This window comes from Cygnus atratus, chromosome 2 (assembly GCF_013377495.2).
Source record: "Cygnus atratus isolate AKBS03 ecotype Queensland, Australia chromosome 2, CAtr_DNAZoo_HiC_assembly, whole genome shotgun sequence".
In the NCBI taxonomy this organism is placed as follows: domain Eukaryota; kingdom Metazoa; phylum Chordata; class Aves; order Anseriformes; family Anatidae; genus Cygnus; species Cygnus atratus.
In genome coordinates this window covers 50,285,809-50,307,420 of record NC_066363.1, presented here as the reverse complement: position 1 = coordinate 50,307,420, position 21,612 = coordinate 50,285,809, and the positions used below count along the sequence as shown (strand labels likewise).

At 41.2% G+C, this 21,612-nt stretch overlaps 1 long non-coding RNA gene across 5 annotated transcripts in view; it reads right to left on the bottom strand.

Annotated features, from left to right (window-relative positions):
* Nucleotides 1-21,612, bottom strand: part of LOC118249684 (uncharacterized) — a 125,888-nt gene that overhangs the window by 57,886 nt on the left and 46,390 nt on the right. For 3 of the 5 annotated variants that reach the window (XR_004779180.2, XR_004779177.2, XR_004779179.2), the window contains exon 2: nucleotides 5,911-6,013. The exons of the other annotated variants lie outside the window; for them this stretch is intronic. This is a non-coding gene — a long non-coding RNA (uncharacterized LOC118249684). The remainder of the gene's footprint in view (nucleotides 1-5,910; nucleotides 6,014-21,612) is intronic. 5 annotated transcript variants of the gene reach the window in all.

The window sequence follows — 21,612 nt, the reverse complement described above, 5'->3', positions numbered from 1 at the left end:
ACATTCAGTGAAAACTCTGTGCTCTCAAGTATCAACTGTGTAGTTAGTTATACCTTACAAATCCGTCAGACCTCAGAAAGTTTTCATGCCAGAAACCCACAGGGAGATTGCTTAGCAGACTGCACAAGCTCACTGCTTTCTTGGTGAGGACCATACTGTAGTTAATCTTTAGGCATACCAGAGCAGCATTCAGGATGCACAGCACATTCAGCTTTGCTATTGATCCATTCAGAATTCACTGTGGAGATCACAGGACTTCATGACAAGAAAATCTTCATTCCATCATGCATGTGTTGGAAGGACAGCAGCAAGGGTCTTACTACATTGTGAGAAATACATTGGCATACTTGGGACATGTTAAATGGGAGTAATGCACAGTGTAGGTCATCAAGAGTGCATCCTAGAGCTCACCATAAATCTTGTGTGCTCCTGAAATATCCATGTTATTACAAATTGCCCTGAGGATACCTGAGATGGTATACCAACAGTTGCTATGTGGATGGATTTTCTTTCTTTTTGTAACAAAATGGTACTCTGGTTTTGATGGGTTTCAAATGTCTTGACTCTTTTTTCTTCTTGCATTCAGTATGGAGAAAAAAAAAATCTAATACTTTGGTCTTTGAAAGCTTCCATCATTTTGAACTCAGATATATGATTTTCTTTTTTTTCCTCTCATGTGCTTTTTTTCTGCCCAGGTTTTTCCTAAATTTTCCCTTGATTTTTTTGTGTATCAAAATTAAATGAATCTGAATGCCAGTATTTTATTTTATTTTATTTTTATTTTATTATTTATTTTATTTTAAGGAAGAGAAAAAAATACATTAAACTTTGAGGAATCAGTTGCAAAGCATTGAGTTAGCTTCCCAGATCTATAACCCATCAAATAGCTGAGTGATAGCTGTGTCATGAATGGTTTTAACATTCTGTGAAGTAACTTGATATTAATTTTGGAAGTAAAATACAATACCTTGAAGATTTCTTGCCTAAGGATATTTTTGCATTCAAAGTTGATGAACCATGCTGCGGCTTAGAGGAATAAACCTATCCTGTGTATTTTTTATGGATTCTATCTAGAAGAGTAAGTTGGACAATATGTGTACAGCAAACACATTGCTGATTGTATAAGTTTTAATAACCTGAGGTCATAACTGAAAATAAATCTTTGAGTAATTAGGATCTATAGTCAAATTAATACAACAGGCAATTAAGCCCAATTAAGAGGCTGTCTATTGGAGGAAAAATTGTGCTTTCACTTTATTCAGGTTGAAATGTAAAGGGAAGTCTAGTTAACAGAGAAGACGCTCCAACGCTGCAGTCATCACTATAGTTCATTGATCTCCCTGAAGAAGGGCATTTGTATCTATAGGATGGAAATGCTTGTAGGATCTAAGCAGCTATTCTCATCCTAGACCTAGTCAGATTCAATCACTTAAGCAAATATATATGCTTTTTGACTCATTTAAGAAAAAAGTATAGCAATTTCAGGGCTCATAGAACCTTCCATGTGTCCTTAGTTAATTAGTATTTTACTTGATCATTGCCTGATGATTAAATCAATCCTGCTTTATCTAGACATTCTTTTTAAAAAAATTAATCCAATCCAATGAAAATGAAGTTTATTCCCACTACTAAAATTGTCATTCCTCTTCTCTGTCTTTCCTGTGTCAAGCTTTTCATCCACCAGAACCCCCAAGTCCTCAAGACCCCCCAAGAGCAGACCCAAGCACGCTGCTCTCAATGATTTCTTTTCCCACTCTGTACTCATGTCTGGGATTGCCCTGACCCAGGTGCAGCACCTTGCATTTGGACTTGTTGTGTAAATTAAAGAAATAAGGAAGAAAGGTTTTTGTCCTTATAACACAGGAGAAAATTGAATAAACATTTTAAGCTCCTAATTCATTTCTTAGTATGTGCAAGTTTTGTACATAATTTTCTCAAATCTTAGGCTGGGAGCTTAGCTAGAGTTTGCAATCCATGTGGCGTCTCTTACCACACTGCAGAATAGTCAGGATGCTTTTGACATTGCTCTTTCCAAAAGAAGTAGCTGCATGTGGTCCTGCATTTTGTTGACAGCATTTGGGCAGGGCGTTGCTTCTCTTCAGCAGGTTCCTTGCTTTCATTGGAAGTATCCCCATTTGCGCTGCCTTTTGAACACCCTTTCCAGATTAAGAGCACAGTGGAGACTTCTGCCACTGAACAGCTTTGATTTTGTCAGGTTAGCTGAGACTGGCTGCAGATCACAGCTCTTTCAACAGGCAAAAAGACAAGGTCCTTCCATGGAAGGCTGTGTAGTTCACTCTCTCTGGGAAAATGCACACAGGAACTACAAATAGTGCCCCAAAAAGTCATAGAAGAAACTCCAGATATAATAAACATATTCTTACTGGTTTCTGTCATGGCAATTACTTCAGAACCAGGATTTTTTACTGAGAAGTATTAATGAAAAAAAAAATGCATAAATACATGGCATGCCCCAATGCCGTTTCACTAAAAAACTAAGCTGCTCTTATATTTTCTCAGAATTACCTTTACTTCTAAATTATCCATGTCCAAATTAAATGTGAGTCCTTATTTCTTAGAGGCAGTATAAAATGTCTGTCTGGAAACTGTGCTTCTATTCTTTCAGGCTAGACTTGTGGTATGAAGTCAATAAGCCAAAGAGCAATATCCACCTAAGCGCAGATGCTCAAACAGAAAGAAACATAATCGACTGACATTTCGAATTATACATTAGAAGGTGAAGCAAAGGTTTTACTTTATTAGGTGTTAGACAACCAGATATGCAGATGTGAGATAACATAGAAGCAGTGTCAAGAAAACTATTTAACCCCCAGGATCTGGCACCCAATCACACCAAAAACATTTTTTTTTTAAACAACTAAAAGACAATTTAAAACAAGCTAGTGGATCAGCGGTTCAACACACAGTGCAGGTGTAGACTTAAACATTCTCCAGACAAGTTAATTGATTAAGGGAAGTCATTACTTATATCTCTTGAGTTTACTAATGGGAGACCTGAGGAGTTTAAAAGCATATCAGGTTTCTAAAAGACTGACTCTGGACTGCATTTCAAAGTACATCAAATGCTGCTGTACCTTGACTGGATATTTGATACATACCATGCAGCAAACAGCCAGAGCTGCATTACGGCAGCGAGGGGAGGTGGAGGAAATGCCTTCTGGACATTGCTACATAGGGGGTCTGGCTGGGCTTTTCCTCTATGCTGCTTAAGATAATCACGCAAAGCACCCAGACAAGAGCCATCTGTGTTTAGGGTCACATCATTCCTCTTCCTTTGCTTGACTACAGCCTCTCCAGTCCCTAAGCCCCATCCTGGGTGGGCTGGATCTGTCCCAAAAACGGGAGGCACAGCCTGTGCCTCAAACTCAGACTGCAACTACTGCCCCAGCATGAATTTGAAAGGGTGACGGTACTTCTGCAATCCTCCAGCAGACTTAGGGTGGGTGTTTTGTTTGTTTCTTTCTTTTGACAAGGAGTGGTGCTGGTGGGAGAGTGTGTGGAAGAGAAAGCTTTGAATTAAAACTAGATGTGGCAACATTTGAGATGTAAATGCATTAGAAAAACACATAGGTTGGTCTTTCAGGAAATGTAAAAGATGATGCCATGGGTATTTGCTATCTCTAATCTTTATTATAAGCATCAACACTAAATTAAAGACAAAGTTGGATGTTTCCGCTCAAGTTACTTAGCTTGAAACAGTTAACAGTGATATTTAAATTGTCATGATTGGATGTCAGAGCCAATGCTCTTCTGAGACAATTGAAGTTGTTCACACTTCTCCAGAAAGTATTGCTCCTGACTGCCTGCTGACTCTGTCAAACAACAGAGTCTCTCTTCCCATTCTGAGGGTTGTCTTGGCAATCATATGGTTTAAAAATCCTCAACTTTAGAAAAATGAAAGCATACACTTTCCAGAAACAGAAGACAACAATAAAAATCTGAACTGCTGTCTGGATTGACACACAGGAATTGGAACTGCTGTGTGTCCTGGTCAGCACACGTTGGCCAGGCGTGTTTTAGTCAATACTGAAATTAATTTTAAAGTTCTGAGTGTAAATATTATACAAATTTTATGAACGTACTGTATTTTCTGGGAAGCTCTAACTAGCTTAGCTGTATTCTTATGCAATCACTTTGCTATCCATAAATTATTTCTTTTAGAAATAGTTACTGTCCATCTTCATCTTATATGAAATATAACTTATGCAGCTTGCAGGCTGTGTTTGTGGCTTATTATATTGAGAATTAAATGTATAAAGTTTCACATATCAAGGTGAGATTATATCTCACACTACATTTAAGGACAAACTAAATATCTGCTCTGATGTTATGTGCTAAAATATAATATTTATGTTCAGCAGAGATTGTGATCTAGGTATGTTTTCACCAGGAATTCATCTCATTTGTTTAGCTGTTAATATGAAGGAACGAGGGATCAAGAAAACTCAGTCTCTGCACTGTCTGCTGGGGTAGCGTGCTCAGCTGGAGCTGCCCTGCCGTGACACTCCAGTGTGCCTTGTAGGTAAGGTTGCTGTAGCAATAGGTTCCACTGCATATTCCAGGAATTTCAGGTTGCTAACCCTGAAGGTCCTTGGGAAGTTTTTGTTATGAGAGTTGTATTGGGAGTTGCTCATCTATATCATTCAATACTACATTTATTTTTAAACTTGTGTATCACAGTCGTCTCTTTCTTACGGTCAAGAGAAGTTTCTTTGCAAACTTACCCTGTATGATCTCTGCCACCCTTTGTGCTTTTCAGAAACCTTCCTAGTTTTGCTTTGTTTTGTTACTGTACCGTTATTTTGCACAAGGCTGCATCACTGACTTACATTGTGTCATAATTCCTTTTTCAGAAGAGAATATTGGCAATTTACAATAATGCTACCCACCAGCTTGACAGAGAGCTATAAATGGGACTGACACATCTCCCAGTGTGTATATATAATTAATTAATTAACAAGGAAACTATAACGAGAATTAAAGAACATGATGAACCAGACCTTGGTTTTCTATAGGAGCAATGGAATTTAACACTGTCTTGTATGTAATTCCTTACTCAACTCTTATCCATAAGTGTCAGAGAATTACTAACCCTTTGTCCCACCCCCAAAATGCAAATGCTAGAAGAATGTGATCCATGAAAGTATATATGATTTTCTTTTAAGTGTCCAGCATTGGAATCTAACTAAGACATGGGATTGCTTTGATGGCACTGTATATCAGTAGAAAATAGATGGATTCCAAAACACTATGCTAACCCTGTAGCAGAGGGGGTAGTCAGTTAACTAAAGCATTAAAATGAGATTAAAAGAAGTTAAAAAAAATCCGTCTTGTGATTGGAGTAAACATGAAATTATATAGGATGGTCGGGTTTTTCTAAATGTCACTCAGTTGTGTGTGAATGTAGCAAACCAATTAGATAAAATTAAATTTCAAGCCTGATTGACTTTTAAATATTCAATTTGAGCTCTGCATTTTGTGTTTATTGCATTGCTCAGGAAACATCTAGAAATGGATGTTGAATCAAGGAATTAAATGAAAGTTACACTGTCAATAGTCTAGCTGGGGTTTTTTAGAGAGCATTATGGCAGTTCAGTTTTATTCAGCACCATTAAGTGCTGAATATCCACAGAAAACAGAACTATAAGTCTGGAAAAGGACAGACTGGCTGCTGGAGTGTTTTGGCATTTATATCTGGATAGCACTGGCAGATAACGAGAAGTTTGATACTATGGAAATCATAACTATGAAATATATAACAATAGTAACCCATGAAGATGGAATATATATCATGAAATATTGGAGGATAATTAAAATCTGCACGGCAATCTGCTTTTCATTTCAAGTGTTGAGCCTATGTAAGCCATAACTTATCCAGGTATTACTCACGTGGGAAATAACTACAGATTTAGTACAGGCCATGGAAAAAAGAAGAATCCACACAGGAAGAACACCAAGGATGTAATGCTCTTTTTCTTCCCACCTCCACTGTCTGTGAAGAAGAAAAGGACTTATTGTAGAAAAATATGCTCACTACTTGTAGAGTGAGTGAAAATCCCATTACAGCTGTCAAGGGAAATGTCTGCTGGAGAGAAAAATCCTGATAGCAAGGAGAAAGCTACCTCTTTTTACCACTTTAAGAAAGAACGATTGGCATGTGATTGGTCCCAGATCCCCCCACCCCAAACAATCTTAATGCTCTTTGCCACCCTAATACGAAACAGAGAATGGTGTTCCACCAAGTGCTTCGTTATGGCCGGCATCAACTTGGTCTTCTTTCCTCTGAGTCAGAGGAGTCATTACTGCCTTTTATGATATATTTAATGCTCTGGGAAATAGGCTTTGGACCAGAGAGAAAAGAGAGGATCTGTCTCAGTGCTGGAAGGTTGAGTCAATAAGTCATATGAATATTATTTTTTCATGCTTTTATGACAACCCTGCTCTCTGTCAAAAAGTCAGAGTTTCCCCTTATCCTGTTCCTGTGTTATCAAAGCCATGGTAAGAAAATGTCTCACTGAAAAGCTACTGATACCTTTTTTTTTTTTTCCTTCCCCCCCCCCCCCCCCCCCCACTAATAAAACAGAGCAGCTACAGGCAACAAAAAGTGAAAAAAGTAGTAGAGCCATTTCATTCTTTTAATTTCCATTTTTCTGCTGTAGTAACCTTTATACATACAGCATCTTTTCTATTCTCCCAAGGCAATCACTTTTCTTATTAAAAGCAAAATATACAAATTGTGAATGAAACTATTGCAATGTTACTTCCACAAAATATTTTTTTTATCTCTTCCTTTGGTCACCAAATCCAGAAATATTAGCAACTGGAAGATGCTGTAGAAAGGGATCTGTGCCTACTCAGAAGGAGCAGCAATCTGTCATTCAACAGATATTTTTATTTTCTTTGATCCTACTGGTAAAAGCTAAGCAGTTTCGTTAACAGAACCAAGTACAAAAGAAGTGCCTGTGTTTCAATATTACATCATAGAGAACCAGCCCTCTCAAAAACACCACCTAGGGTAGTTCCTGCTAGAAAACAAGATAAAAAAGATCACTTTGACACAGAAGCCAAACCCAGCCAAGCCTTTGGAACATTCCCAGAGCTCAGAATTAAATGTGTCTTTGAAACAACCCATTCTAGAAAATGATATACAAATGAGTATAGCGTGCATCCAGCTTTGCTTTGGCAAGTGTCCTGGGCCATGATTTCCTGTGTCGAGGATCCCACCCTCAGACAGGAATAGCCAGATATTCAAATACAGGGTGAGAAGCAGCTGACTATGTAGCTGTTCTGAACAAGGCATCTGGGTTTGTCATGTCTCTAACCAGATTGTGCTGAGATGTTGTGAAAAAAGAAAAAATAATCATAAGGCAAGCAGTGAAGTCTTGCCTACAGAATACACAAAACAGTCCTTCTTACTCTCAGCTCTGCAACACCCTTGGCTGAGAGCTGTGCTTCTTCGGGAAAGGTGTGGGTCAACTGAGCAGAACGCAAATTAAGTGATAGTCTAGAAAACATGATGTGTGAAGAAAAGTTGAGCAAGTTGGAGTTATGCAGTGTAAAAATTGGAGGAATAGCATGAAAACAGCCTCTAAACAGGTAAAAGGCTGCTGCAAAGAGTGGGAAAGGCAGGAGTACAAGAAGCAAGATTAAATTACAGCAAGAAAAACTCAGCAAAGAGGTTAAAATATAGCAGTAGAGCCACTGGGCTATTTTGCCCTCAGGGGCAATTGCAAAGTTGCCAGCACTGGAGAACTTTAAGGACACATCAGACAAACACTGATCAAGAATAAAACAGATTTTTCAGCCCTTCCTTAGGACTGTGACGTACTAGATGGCCTAGGATGCTACAAAATTCTCTGCCAAGTATTACTGATGTAGTCTCTGGTCAGTTGCAACCCATACACATAGTGCACCATCCAAATTACTTCTGTTGAGAACATCTGCATGGCTTGCATGAAAGAGGTTTGTGCCAGGTGACCATCCTAGGGGCAAGGAATGCATGAAGCAATGATGCCTTCACCTCTGGTACCTGCTACTGGCACTTGGAAGTTGTTTCAGGAGCTACTTCCATGCAGAGACAGTTGAGTGGATTCTCCACTGTTTCAGTAAGAGTCAGTGTTGTAGAAGATGACTTCCCCCTGTCTCTGTACAATCCTCTGTAAGGATTTGGGGCTCTACTGTGTACTAGATGGATGGCAAGGCAGTTGTACTGGTGTTCAGCAACCTCTCAGTTAAACAGCATGCAAGGGAGTACAATCGGGAATTGTAATGGGTGAAAACAGGGCTTTTCATGACGCATACATCCCAAGGTGTGCCAGGTCATCCAAATCATATGCCATACAGCATAAGGGATTCTTCTTCCCCTAAGACACCTATACAGCAGGCAATACATGAAGCCAGAAAAATTTCATGCCACTGTCAGCTAATACACAGGAGGATGTGATGCTGCAGAATAGCAGAAGAAAGGTGGTGCATGCTTGACTGACACGGGCAGCCTGACATTTGATAACTGAGTTTTACACAGGATTTTTCTCTTAAAGATAGGAAGTGCTTTACAAACATTCATTAAGCTTCATGATACTTCTAACATCACCTCCTTTTTACAATTGCAGAAGATAAAACTCTGTGGTTCAGCTTCAGTCCTGGCACTAACAAGGGGTGACATGGTATTGGCTAGACACTGACGGTCACTGGTTGGCATTTTTCACTACTCTGCCTTCAGCATGATGTCCTGAGCAGGTCTGGATGGCTCCACTTCGATATGAGTCCTGCTGTTCAAGCACTGTCACCTTTCCCACCTGGCTGGCTGGCATGCAGATGTTTGAGGTACGGCAAGCACTGCTTTTGCTACATTATCAGCTGCAAAGCCTTCCCCTCTGCTGCACTTGCTCAGTTATTACGGAAACAGGCAGGATGGAAACCCTGTCAGAAAGGCATAACTTCCAGAGTCCCATCTCCAGACAACCACAATCTGCATTTATGTACTCCCTCTTCCATCTGTCCCTCTCGCATGTTCTCACAAGCCTGCAGAGTTGAAATAAAAAATACTCTGTGTCTACCAAATTAACCCAAGTCTCCTTCTTAGGTATAATTAAACACAGATGTATCATAAGCTAGGGCAAGCCTCAGACCTGTATGAGTAACTGTTGTACGATGGCAGCAAAGAGAAGCAAGTCCAGAATTAGCAATTTTTCTGTGGTCCCATTTCGGTCGTTTGCCACTGAGATATTATTTTTGCCTCTTCTCCTTGTTGTTGGCTTTTGTTTGTTTGTTTGTCTTCCTGAAGACCAGCTGAAATGATTACAGGAATATTTTCCTTTCATTTGTGAGGTGTCATTGGATTCCTGAGGCAGCCAAGGACTTTGTTTTATTTTTAAGGCTTTCAAGGCTTATGTCTCCACTTGGTGAATGCTGCACCTCAGAAAATCTCCCCTTTAAACTCTCTAATGTGCCAGCTCGAGTAGCTGAGCCCAGTGCGAGCATAGGTCTGACTGTGGCTGCAGTTGTCCCTGCCCCCTGGCTGAGATGGTTGCAACAGCAAACTTCTGCCCAATGGCTAAAGAAAGCCTGCGCTCCTTTCCTTGCAGAAAGCATCCAGCAGTGACACTTCCAAAGTAGGATATACTTGCCAGGCATTAAGTGCTTTATCAGAGGTCAAGCAGCAGGAGCGGTCTTTGAGAAATGATTCTGCTTCCTTTGAATTGCTGGTGGCTGGAAGACCAATGTTGTGGAGGCCCTGCCAAACACCCTCCCCAGCTCTAAATGTCTGTAAATGCAGGGCTTTTCTTGGCAGGGAGCAACGAAGCAGCATGCAGGAGCCAGCAGTTCAGAAGAAGTTCTCATTTCCATTTCTTCCTTCTGCCTCAGTGATGTGGCTAACTGCACCCCTACCCCCATCCCCAATTTTTAAACTGGATGTACAATGTGTGCTGCACCTAGGATGAAATCCAATGTGGAAAGAAACTGGGCTCGTGGAAGCTGATGAGTCGCAGTTGTATGCCTGCAGAAGTCCTTTTTCCCCATGAGGCAGTGGGATGGGTGTCAGCAATGCAAAGCTGGTGAAAATCAGCAGTGCTTCACACGAGTGATGCTTTGGGATCAGGGAAAAAGCAGCTGTGAATGATTCAAAGCCATGAAAACTTTCAGCAGTTAAAAAAACTGCATTTTCAGGGGGAAACCTCTCCACTATGGAAAGAGCGCCTAAGTTTTTTTAAGGTATTTGTGTGCTAAGTCAGCTCAGCCAGTGGTCTGTAGTTGGTTTCAGCAGGCCCTCTCAAACCTTGTACCCTTCCTTGCTTGTTTGTAAGTAACAATGGATATGGAGGACTCAACACAGACTCAGGAAGGAGTTTGAGTTCCTTAGTGATTTCCACAAAAACTGGGAAACTCATCACAGAAGAGGTTAGGAGAGAAAACATATATCTTTCTAGTTACCTGTAGACAGGTAACTAGAAATGTCTCCTTTCTTCCATCCTTCCACCCAGGCCAAAGATTGCAAAGTACTATGGGTTTGCTCAGAGCCTGCTACAATGAAAGAAATTTGGGGTGACACTGAGAACAGCTATCACGCTCCTGCCATTATAAAAAGCCAGATAAATAATGCAATATTTCATTTTAATCACAGTTCATCTCATATCTAAAGAAATTTTAAATGGGAAGGAACTTTTAAAATGAAGAATGTGCTGTGAGGAAATCTGATTTAATTTTGTAATATGAATACTAACCAGAACAACTGTAAATCACCAATGTCTATACAGTTATTATGGAAGAAAAAGAAAAAGAAAAAGAAAAAGAAAAAGAAAAAGAAAAAGAAAAAGAAAAAGAAAAAGAAAAAGAAAAAGAAAAAGAAAAAGAAAAAGAAGAAAGAGAAAGAGAAAGAGAAAGAGAAAGAGAAAGAGAAAGAGAAAGAGAAAGAGAAGAGGAGAGAAGAGGAGAGAAGAGGAGAGAAAAGAAAAGAAAAGAAAAGAAAAGAAAAGAAAAGAAAAGAAAAGAAAAGAAAAGAAAAGAAAAGAAAAGAAAAGAAAAGAAAAGAAAAGAAGAAAAGAAAAGAAGAAAAGAAAAGAGGAATCATTTAAGAGAGTAATTTTATAAGGCACAAAAGCAGCATGAGAGCAGAATTTGCACAGCAGCTTGTAGCACCCAGTGTAGGATTTCTGCATTTCCAACTTGCAATATTCCACAGTCCTTTAATGTAAGGTATGAATTGTTGTAACCTTACAGTATAAACCTGCCTCTCTGTTTTTATTCTGCATGCTAATGGTGTCATATTAATGTCATTGATATTTCACCTTGACAGTTGTTTCACAATAGCAGTAAACCCGCAAGATAGTGACTCTTGCTACGTAGATATTTTACATAAATTTTATATATATTAAAAATATATATTATAAAAAATATATTTTTTATATTTTTTATAAAAATATATTTTTATATATTATATTTTATATAATATATATTATATAAAAAATATATTTTACGTAAATATATTTTACACCCTGGGAAATATGCTTTTACTCCTGAATGATTGTGAATACTTTTTTAAAAAACAAACAAACAAACAAACAAACTATAGAGAAACTGAAGCCTTTGTCACTTTTTTTTTTTAATAGAAGTAAAACTTCAGCAGTTTGAACTTCTGTCTTGAGCTCTATTTCAATAAAGGAATAAATGCTCAGTAACTTTTCATAGACGCAGTGTGTCTAAAACATTAAATACATATGACAGCCTCTTTTTTTTCAAACTACACAAAGCCTTGCTCTCTCTTTAGACATCTCAAAGCAGATGTTTGCTTATGAGCTCCATTTGGTGTTGCCTGTAGGACTGGTTTCCCTCCCGCTTCTTATTTTCCCTGTTTTCCTCCCTCTCTCCCTCCCCTTCCTGACTTCCAGCCTCTGTGCTTATTAGCAAGCAATATGTAATCAGTCCAATGCTGATTTTCTTTCCAGTTTCACTCCCTCTCCTCTTTCTCTTTCCCTTTCACTTTTTCTCTGTGAAGAGTTTGCAATATTTACTTTGTTGTCAATTGGAGCATCTGCAGAATCCTTGGAATAACAGTGACACACAGTCTGGCCCAGCAGGGAATATAGAGGGTTACACAGCTGATGGAAGAATCAAAAATTGCTTTGGATACAAGCCAATGACACACTGAAAGGAAACGTAGGTGTCCATAAATCTAACCCAGAAACAGGTGGGTTACAGGAGATGGGCCTCCTTTCTGGTTTTAAGCCTATTAAGTGTTGGAGTGCCGCTACTGCCTGTGTGGCTGGGAAGCTGCTGGTATTATTTTGTGTTACACTAAATAAAGTTCAGCATCTCCCTGCTCAGACTTTATGAGGCAAGGCTGCTCCGAGGACAGCAGGCTCAGTGAGGCGTGATGGTAGGACAAGAGGACCCACTGTGGCAAAAGACTCTCAGACTGGGAAATATTCTGTTAGAGAAAACTGAGAGGTTGGGAGAGGTCAGAAAGGGGAGAGTGGGGCAGAGAAGCGGAAAGGGACAAAGCTGGCTGGTGGGTATTCACGGCATCCTAAACCCCTCAATGGGGTATTGTCCCCGGGCAGAGGTTATACAGACGGAGGGGGCCAGGGGCTGCTTCTCTTGGAGGTGGCCAGCTGGTAGGTAGCCTGGGGGGCCTACAGTGGCCCCAGAGGCTAGAGAAATGTGTCTTCCCCAAAATCAACGTGGCACTGGCTGTGTTTATTCAGAAACCAGCGACCAGCTGTCAGGAGCCTGTGAATGAAGAGAGATTTTTTAATGATGGTGCTTTCAACCATAATGATCAGTTTGTGGTGTTTTCCATTTTCAAAGCTGTTTTTTGTAAGGAAAAAGACTGAAACCTTTCTTTAATGAAACACGAAGCCCAAGCCTCTTCTTTGCATGTGGGTCTCTCTCCACCCCGAACTGGTGAAGCCATTATCATAGTCCATAGAAGCTCTGCTAATACTCCACAGAACCTTTCAAGTGCTCATTTATGCCTTTATTATTTTTTTTCAGTCTAGCTTCAGCAAATGATCTGGGGGGAGCATTTCTGGTCTGGACTTTAGGAGAGAGTGAAGGAGGAAGGGAGATTGCTTCAGATCAAGGGAAGTGGTAAAGCTTTTATGTAGCTCTAAGCACATGAATATGCTCACTGAAGTCACTGGCAATACAATATAAATGCCAGGGCCTTCTTCTCTCTTCCCAGCTCAGTCATTCCAAGGTGTGAGTACAATAGGGTGAGCAGCAATTGCCTCCTTTTCACAGGATTATACACCTTAAAATAAAATATAACAATTTCATTATTATTATAAAAAGCTGGGTAACATTGCTATCCATAGCTCAGCAGTAAGTTCAAGGACTTCAGAGAAGGGTCAGAAAGGGAAAAAAGTAAACTGAATATTAAAAAAAAAAAAAAAAACATGAAAAACATATTTGAAATAAATAAAGAGAATTTTGAAGCGGGTGTCCTGACTGCAAGCATCAATTCCAGAATTTATAGTAGGTTTGATAACATGGGACTTCAGCAGAACACCATTGAAACTGAGGAAAGGACACCCATTGATTTCAACCACTATTAGACAACAACAGCAGAGCCTATTCCACCAAGATAACCAATCACTGGTATATAATAGATAAATGCCTGATATAAGATGCACAAAATCAGAGGCATTTCCAAACCAGGGGCAGGCTGAGGCAAAAAGGTCCATGCCCTTATTGGTAGTAGATCCCCAAGTTTAGCTCTAAGAGCTTAATAGTTAGTCCTTAGCTTAACAGTTAGGCTTTTGACACCGTTTCCCACAACATTCTCCTCAAAAAACTGGCTGCTCGGGGCTTGGACTGGCGTACGCTTCGTTGGGTTAAAAACTGGCTGGATAGCCGGGCCCAAAGAGTTGTGGTGAATGGAGTCAAATCCAGCTGGAGGCCGGTCACTAGTGGCGTCCCCCATGGCTCAGTACTGGGGCCGGTCCTCTTTAATATCTTTATCGATGATCTGGATGAGGGGATCGAGTGCACCCTCAGTAAGTTTGCAGATGACACCAAGTTAGGTGCGTGTGTTGATCTGCCCGAGGGAAGGAAGGCTCTGCAGGGGGATCTGGATAGGCTGGACCGATGGGCTGAGGTCAACTGTATGAAGTTCAACAACGCCAAGTGCCGGGTCCTGCACCTGGGGCGCAACAACCCCAAGCAGCGCTACAGGCTGGGAGATGAGTGGTTGGAAAGCTGCCTGGCCGAGAAGGACCTGGGAATACTGGTTGATAGGCAGCTGAATATGAGCCAGCAGTGAGCTCAGGTGGCCAAGAAGGCCAACAGCATCCTGGCCTGTATAAGCAGCAGTGTGGCCAGCAGGTCTAGGGAAGTGATTGTCCCCCTGTACTTGGCTCTGGTGAGGCCGCACCTCAAGTACTGTGTTCAGTTTTGGGCCCCTTGCTACAAGAAGGACGTCGAGGTGCTCGAGAGAGTCCAGAGAAGGGTGACGAGGCTGGTGAGGGGTCTGGAGAACAAGTCTTACGAGGAGCGGCTGAGGGAGCTGGGATTGTTTAGCCTGGAGAAGAGGAGGCTCAGGGGTGACCTCATCGCTCTCTATAGGTACCTTAAGGGAGGCTGTAGCGAGGTGGGGGTTGGTTTATTCTCCCACGTGCCTGTTGACAGGACAAGGGGGAATGGGCTAAAGTTGTGCCAGGGGAGGTTTAGGTTGGATATTAGGAAGAACTTCTTTACAGAAAGGGTTGTTAGGCTTTGGAATGGGCTGCCCAGGGAAGTGGTTGAGTCACCATCCCTGGAGGTCTTTAAAAGATGTTTAGATGTTGAGCTTAGTGATACGGTTTAGTGGAGGACTTGTTAGTATTAGGTAAGAGGTTGGACCGGCTGATCTTGGAGGTCTCTTCCAACCTAGACGATTCTGTGATTCTGCGATTCTGTCCTGCAGCACCTCAGCACCTTGCTCCTGATAGGTGTTAAGCACTTCAGCATTACATTCAGTGAAAGGAACTGGGATGACTCAAAATAAGACCTGAAAGAGCTGAGCAAAAAGAAACCTTAAAGAGATACCAAAAAGGGCAGGAAGAACAGTGAACAGGACAAGAATGTGACTTCCAGTTGGAGAGACTGGTTAGAAGGGTCAGCTCCTGTTGTGTGAAACAGGAGAGCTCAGGCAGACAGCACAGAGCCACAGTCATTGTGCATCTGATAGCTGGTTTCATATGATGGCCCTCAGTCAGAAAGAAAAACAAAACAAAAACAAAAACGAAAACACATTCATCTGAGTAGTGGACATCCTTTCTCATTTACAAGAACTGTTATCACTTTTCATCATGGCCAGATTATGGTGATCTGCTGGTCTCACTTCTGTAAATGAAGACTAATTAAACACTTGCTGAGGCAGAATGGTTTTGATAGGGATGTTCACATGCTTAAAATTTGCTATCCGTTATTAGGTTGCTGAATCACAGTTGCATACAAAATGAACTGAGACAAAAGTTGCATCTGGCTGTCATCCCACTTCCCTGTCTATGGCCCTAGTACAAATTCTGCACAGCTTAAGACTGCTTGATTTTATGACTACATTAAGATTGACTGAATTTAACAAAGCCTTATATACGTACATAGTATCAAGAGTATTTTGTGCTCCAGTCACACTTTCTTTTCTTCCACGTTAAGTCTCTAATCACATTTCCCTTACCATGGTGGTACATCATAGAAAACTGTCATGTTATACGAGAGAATTGAGGTTACTGGTTTTACACTACAAAAACTTTTCCACGGTTACAGCTTTATTGGCTTAAGTGACTGTTTTTCTTATTTCCTTTTTTGGTTTTGCTGTTTCTGTTGAGAAAAAAAATGGAATGTAGAAATGTGAAACATGAGACGAACTTCTCTCTGGATGATCAAAGAATAAGAAATGTCACACCAAGAGACAGCAAAAAGAAAATCAGCTGTTGGGCTCAGACAAAAAGAAGGAGCATCTGATCAATTAGATGGGAAGGTAGAACCCAAGACTCATGACCACTTATTATTTTTCCATATAAAATGTTTGTATACAGGATAATTCTTTAAATTTAAGAACATGGAGCAGAAGTGGCTCTTGGCAAGATATTTTTTCCTGACACCAGTGCCCTAGATGAGAGACTGCAACACACTGAAATAAATTAATCTGGGCCACACTGCTGCTGCTTAGCAAGCTATGAGGATGTGACAGGGAAAGTGAGGGAGAGGATGAGGGGGTGCACGGGAGAATGGAGCAACCGGGGCCTGGCTGAGGAGCTCAGCCCTCTTCTCACCTCAGCATCAACAGCTGGAAACTAAATATCCCAAGTACAGACTGACTGCCTGAGCCTGCTTTTCTCTTGTGTAGAAAACACACAGGGCATGGTCTGTCCTACAGAAATTAGAGATTCAGAAGACCAATTAAGTCATTCAGTTTGACTCCCTGAGGCCAATTCCAGGACTGCTTTCTCTTCTAGATACTCTGTTGTGGGTTTTTCTTTTATTCGGTGTAATTTTAGAAGTCCCAAGTGACAGCGCTTTCATTATTTCCCTAGGGAGACCACTCCACAGTCAAATATATTTCACTGTCAAGAAGTTTTTTTCTTGTAATTCCTCTTAAAATTTTATTCCTAATTGCATTTCATTTACCCAGGCTTATATGTATTATGCTATGCTAAATGACTATTAGTTACACTAAAAATTAATCTCTATTTCCCATATGTTAATAGAATGTTACAATATCCTGTCTTTGTCATTATTTAGACAGACTGAGTTTTATGGTGACTTTTTTTAAGCTTATGGCCCTTCCTGAATTACATTGATCCCCTGTGGGCACCTTTCCTGTACACAGTATATCTGCTGCAGTGATGCAATATTCCAGATGATAGTTCTTACACTACCTTGATGCATACAGTATTTCCCCTGCCTCTGCAACACATTGACTGTTGGGGGTGGGTTTCTTTTATCACGTCAGCTTGAATGTGAAATGGACTAGTAATTTCAGTGCTCATGCTCACCAGCGAGTCTCTGCCATTAGCACCATGCCCCAGCCCTTCTACTGCTGTTTGGAATTATATTTCCTACTGTTCATCAGATGACATATTTCATAATTCAGTCTAATTTTCTTTTCTGTTTTCAGGTTTCTAAAGGATCATAATGCATACTATTTTTTCTGCCTTTAATTCTCCTTCAGATTTGTAAATTGCAATCGTAGCAAATATTTTTCATGGATAGGGGCTTTCTCTACATCCAGCAGTGTTGTGCAGGATATTAACAATTCACTGCTTAATTATTTGTCATTATTCTTTACCTATTGTCTTTTATAATTTCTGATATACATTGCATTTTTCTGCTTAAGAATATCTCAATTATGTTTTAGAAAAATATTTCAGGAAATGCATTATAGAGCACTAAAACAAATTCATATCTATCCAAAGAAAGCAATAAAGCTTCTCTAGTAAAACTGATTTTTCTGTTTTCCTTCCCTTCCTTTTTTTTTTTTTTTTTTAACAGCTGCAAAGTATTTGGAAAGATCTTTGATTTTTTAAAAGGTAAATGTTATGTTTAGCTTTCCACTAAAGATTTTTGTACCTTCTCCCATCCCATACCTTTTCAAAAGTAGTTGTCCTTTATCTAGTAGCATTATTAGGTAATTATCTTAATTTGCTAAGGTATATTGTCATCAGAACTTGAAGACTTGTTGAGAATTGTGTTTTTATAGACTTTTCCTATCTTACTTCATATAAAATGTTTTTGTTGTTTTCTTGTTGTTTTTTCTTCTGCTAATTTAACAAAGCTCACTCACTTCATAGAAAATGTTTTGTTGTTGTTGTTGTTTTTTCTTCTGCTAGTTTAAAAAAGTTCACCCCTGCATTCATGCACATGGACAGTGCTGATATTGTGAACATTACAAGAAAAAGCATGTGAATAACACCAGTAGATGCCTGAATTATCCTGATTTTTTACACAAAAAAAGGCATTGATATGTTGCTATTTAAGTCCAAATGAAAAAAACAAAAAAGTCACAAAAGTAAATGAATTCTAACAAAACTCTGCTTTGGCAAATGTCTTTCCGTATGGGGGATTCAAAATCTCATAGTCCTCATCACTGACAATAGACTGTGTTAATATGAATGGCTTTACCTTTTATAAATGCCACCCAAATTATCAACATTGATTTGAATGTGACATAATTTTCTCGCAAATGCCGTTAAGTTTTTATGCTCTTGGTGAGCAGCTCTGCTTTGATTATTAGACATAGTAACTCTTCTTTTAAGCAAGGAACATCAGATATTTGCCTTGACTCCTATGTGCAGGTTGCAAAACTAGATATAAAATAGATAATTTAACTTGTTTGTGTTAATGATCTGACGTGTCTTCCTGAAGTTAGCTATTTAAGCACAACACTTGAGTTACAGCTATATAATCATCAATATCTTTAATGACACATTGGGGGTGATGCTGTCAAACATGATAAGTATGCTCCTGATCTTTCAAAATCTTTCAAAGGGATCACACAGTCCCTGTTATAAAGCACCCTTCACTCATCACTAAATTCCACTAAACCCTCTCACTTTGACATCTCTTCTTATCAGACAAACTGCCTGCTCTTTAAAAAGTTTGCAACTCACCTGTGGTTTCCTGGAAGACAAATATTTCTGTCTCCTAACTGATAACTTCTAAAAGGGTCACTATGATAGATCCCCACATGATACCCCCAGAAGAGGTGAAGGCTGAATCTGCAAAGGAACTAAAGTGCCTCAAAGGTTTAATATTAGGTGATAACGTAGAGGTGTATGGGATTTCTTCATGTATACAGAATGTATACATACAGAATTCAGATGTCTCCTGCTCTAGGCAGCAGCTGAGAGAGCAAGCTGAGGATCCATATTTTAATTCAGTCACTTAAATTTCACTTTAGGTAGCTAAGTTCTTTTACGGCTGTGGCTCTGGTTGACTAATAACACAAGACAGAGGAAGGAAGTATTACCCTCGTTTTACAAATGAGGAATTCAAGTACAGAGAGATTAAATGTTTTGCCTAAGGAAATGTATGAAACTTGAGGCAGAATCAGGAAGGCCCGCTGGAGCTGTGCTTCAGATCAAGATCTCCTTAGTCTCTGATCCCTGTGTCTTAACAAAAAAGCCCTTCTTCTCCACTTCTCTCACCTATGTCAGCTCACAAATGCTGCTGAACTGGACGTTTTTGAGACTGTAACTCTGTTTACGTCCTACTTTCTCTATGCACTTTCCGGTGAACTGATTAATCCTCTTTTACATAGGTTTTTGTACCATGACAATCCCCCCCCCCCAGCCCCCGCCTTTTGCCAGTGCCATCCAGAAAAGCCCCTAGAAAGCCCCTAGCAACACAGCTCACATTTGTCACTGGCTGTTTGTATCTTTACTTTCCCTCCAGAGACGGACTGTTGTTTTCGTATGATTTTTGCAAACGCACATTTTGCCAGGTATTTGTGTTAGAGGAGACAGGCAAAGGTGAAAGCACATCCTGCACTGCCTGCTGTGGCCATGAGGTTAGCGAAGGCCTGTGGTTTCCCAGGGGGTTTGTTCCAGGCAGGGCTGACTCAAGCCTTCACAGAGTACATGCAACATCTAATTTTGCTCTGCTGGGGAAGTGGCGTCAGAGCCAGGCTGCTCCTGCTACGGGAAGGGAAGGCAAGAGAAGCAGAGATGGGAAGCTGACCAAGGCAGGCCACAGAGGGCTGGCATTGCTTGCCCTGCCGCTGCCAGGCGAGAGCAAGGAGAAAACAACCACTGCTGGTTTTGGCCTCACCCCTCTGGCATTAACTCCAGTTTCCCATGGGTCTGGTACGGGGGGAACAGGCAGCGTGGCCACGGTCGGTTTGCTGCCGATAGAAACCTGCCTCCCTGGGCAAAGGCCAGGTTTGCTCTCCTCCCAGCCACACTGGCTCCAGCCTCTGCCTGGCCTCACAGTATCCCAGAGGCAAGCTTCCTCCCCACTGGAGACAGCTCCTTGGAGAAAGAAGATAAGTCACTGCCCACTGCTTTCAGCACCGAGATGCCAGCAGACTACTGAGGGCCTGTGCTAGGGACCATCTGGCCAAGACCTTGGGTTGGATTTAAAATCACCAAAGCAGCCAGGGCAGAGAGCTGAGGTGAAGGCCTGATATGCTTGAGGTCGCCTGTGCTGCTAAGGAGATACGCTGTAGTGTTTGCTGCTGGTTCTTGTTTCCAAGGTGTATCACATTGCTGCTGCCCAGCCAAGAAACAAGGAAGACATAAATGACTGAGGGTAGGTCACCACCTGCCAGATGGCAGGCTCTCCCAGTCAAGCTGAGATGAAAGAAAATATTACTGACAGGAACTGGTGTCTGCAGAGCAGTGGAATAGCTGACAAGCATGCTGGTCACTTTCCGTGTGTCAGGAGCAGAGGCACTGCCGTCACCGAGGCAGGACACAGGGTGTCTGGCACTGCACCAGGCACAGGGTGGGCCTGATGGGGAGGTGAGCCCCAGGGCTCCTGCCAAACACTCGTTGGAAGACTTGATGGCAGAATGTCTGCAGGTGAATGAACCTCAGCAGCAGCCATAGCCTTGTAGGATTTACAGGCTCACCAGGGAATCCAGGATCCACTGGACCCAGGTGGCTCCTCTGGTTTTTAGGTGACAAAGTCCAGAAAACATATTTAGGTAGGGCTGAGAATCTGGACTCAGGCAACCCACCACGTGTAGTTCCTTACAAGTCCACTGACCATTCAACCAAAGTTTGGTCAAACTTGGTTTCCTTTCATAGAACATCTCAGGTTTAGTTAAAGGGTGCTTTCTAATTAAATACAACTTTATTTCTAAATTGTCCATCCATCTCTGTCTTGACAGGACCACTTCTATGAAGCCAGCTTAAGCAGCTCTGAAGCTGGCTTTTGTTATCTTCTTTGTAAACTCTGAGCTACAAGACTGGGTGCCAGCTGGCCAGAAACGAGGTCTACAAGGTAGATTTCCTCATCACTGAACTAACAGATGGCCAGAGAAAGGAAGGCCCTCTGTTCACATATCACATTGGCAGCTGCAGTCAGGAGTGGCACCAGCTGTTGAGCATTTTCTTTCACAGGCTGAGGAAGGGCAGAGGCCACTTCTCAGGGTTCAGGTTGCAGCGCTTTGAGAGTGTCTGTTACTTCCTCATCTCCTGATGAGACGAACTAAAGTACTGGATTCAGGGAATATAGAATCATAGAATCATAGAACATCCCGAGCTGGAAGGGACCCATAAGGATCATCAAGTCCAACTCCTGGCACCGCACAGGTCTGCCCAAAAGTTTAGACCATGTGACTAAGTGCACAGTCCAATCACTTCTTAAATTCAGACAGGCTTGGTGCAGTGACTACTTCACTGGGGAGCCTGTTCCAGTGTGCAACCACCCTCTTGGTGAAGAACCTCTTCCCTATGTCCAGCCTAAACTTCCCGTGCCTCAGCTTAACACCGTTCCCACGGGTCTTGTTACTGGTGATAACGGAGAATAGGTCACCTGCCTCTCCACTCCCCCTCGTGAGGAAGTTGTAGACTGCGATGAGGTCCCCCCTCAGCCTCCTCTTCTCCAGGCTGAACAGGCCAAGTGACCTCAGCCACTCCTCATATGTCTTCCCCTCTAGGCCCT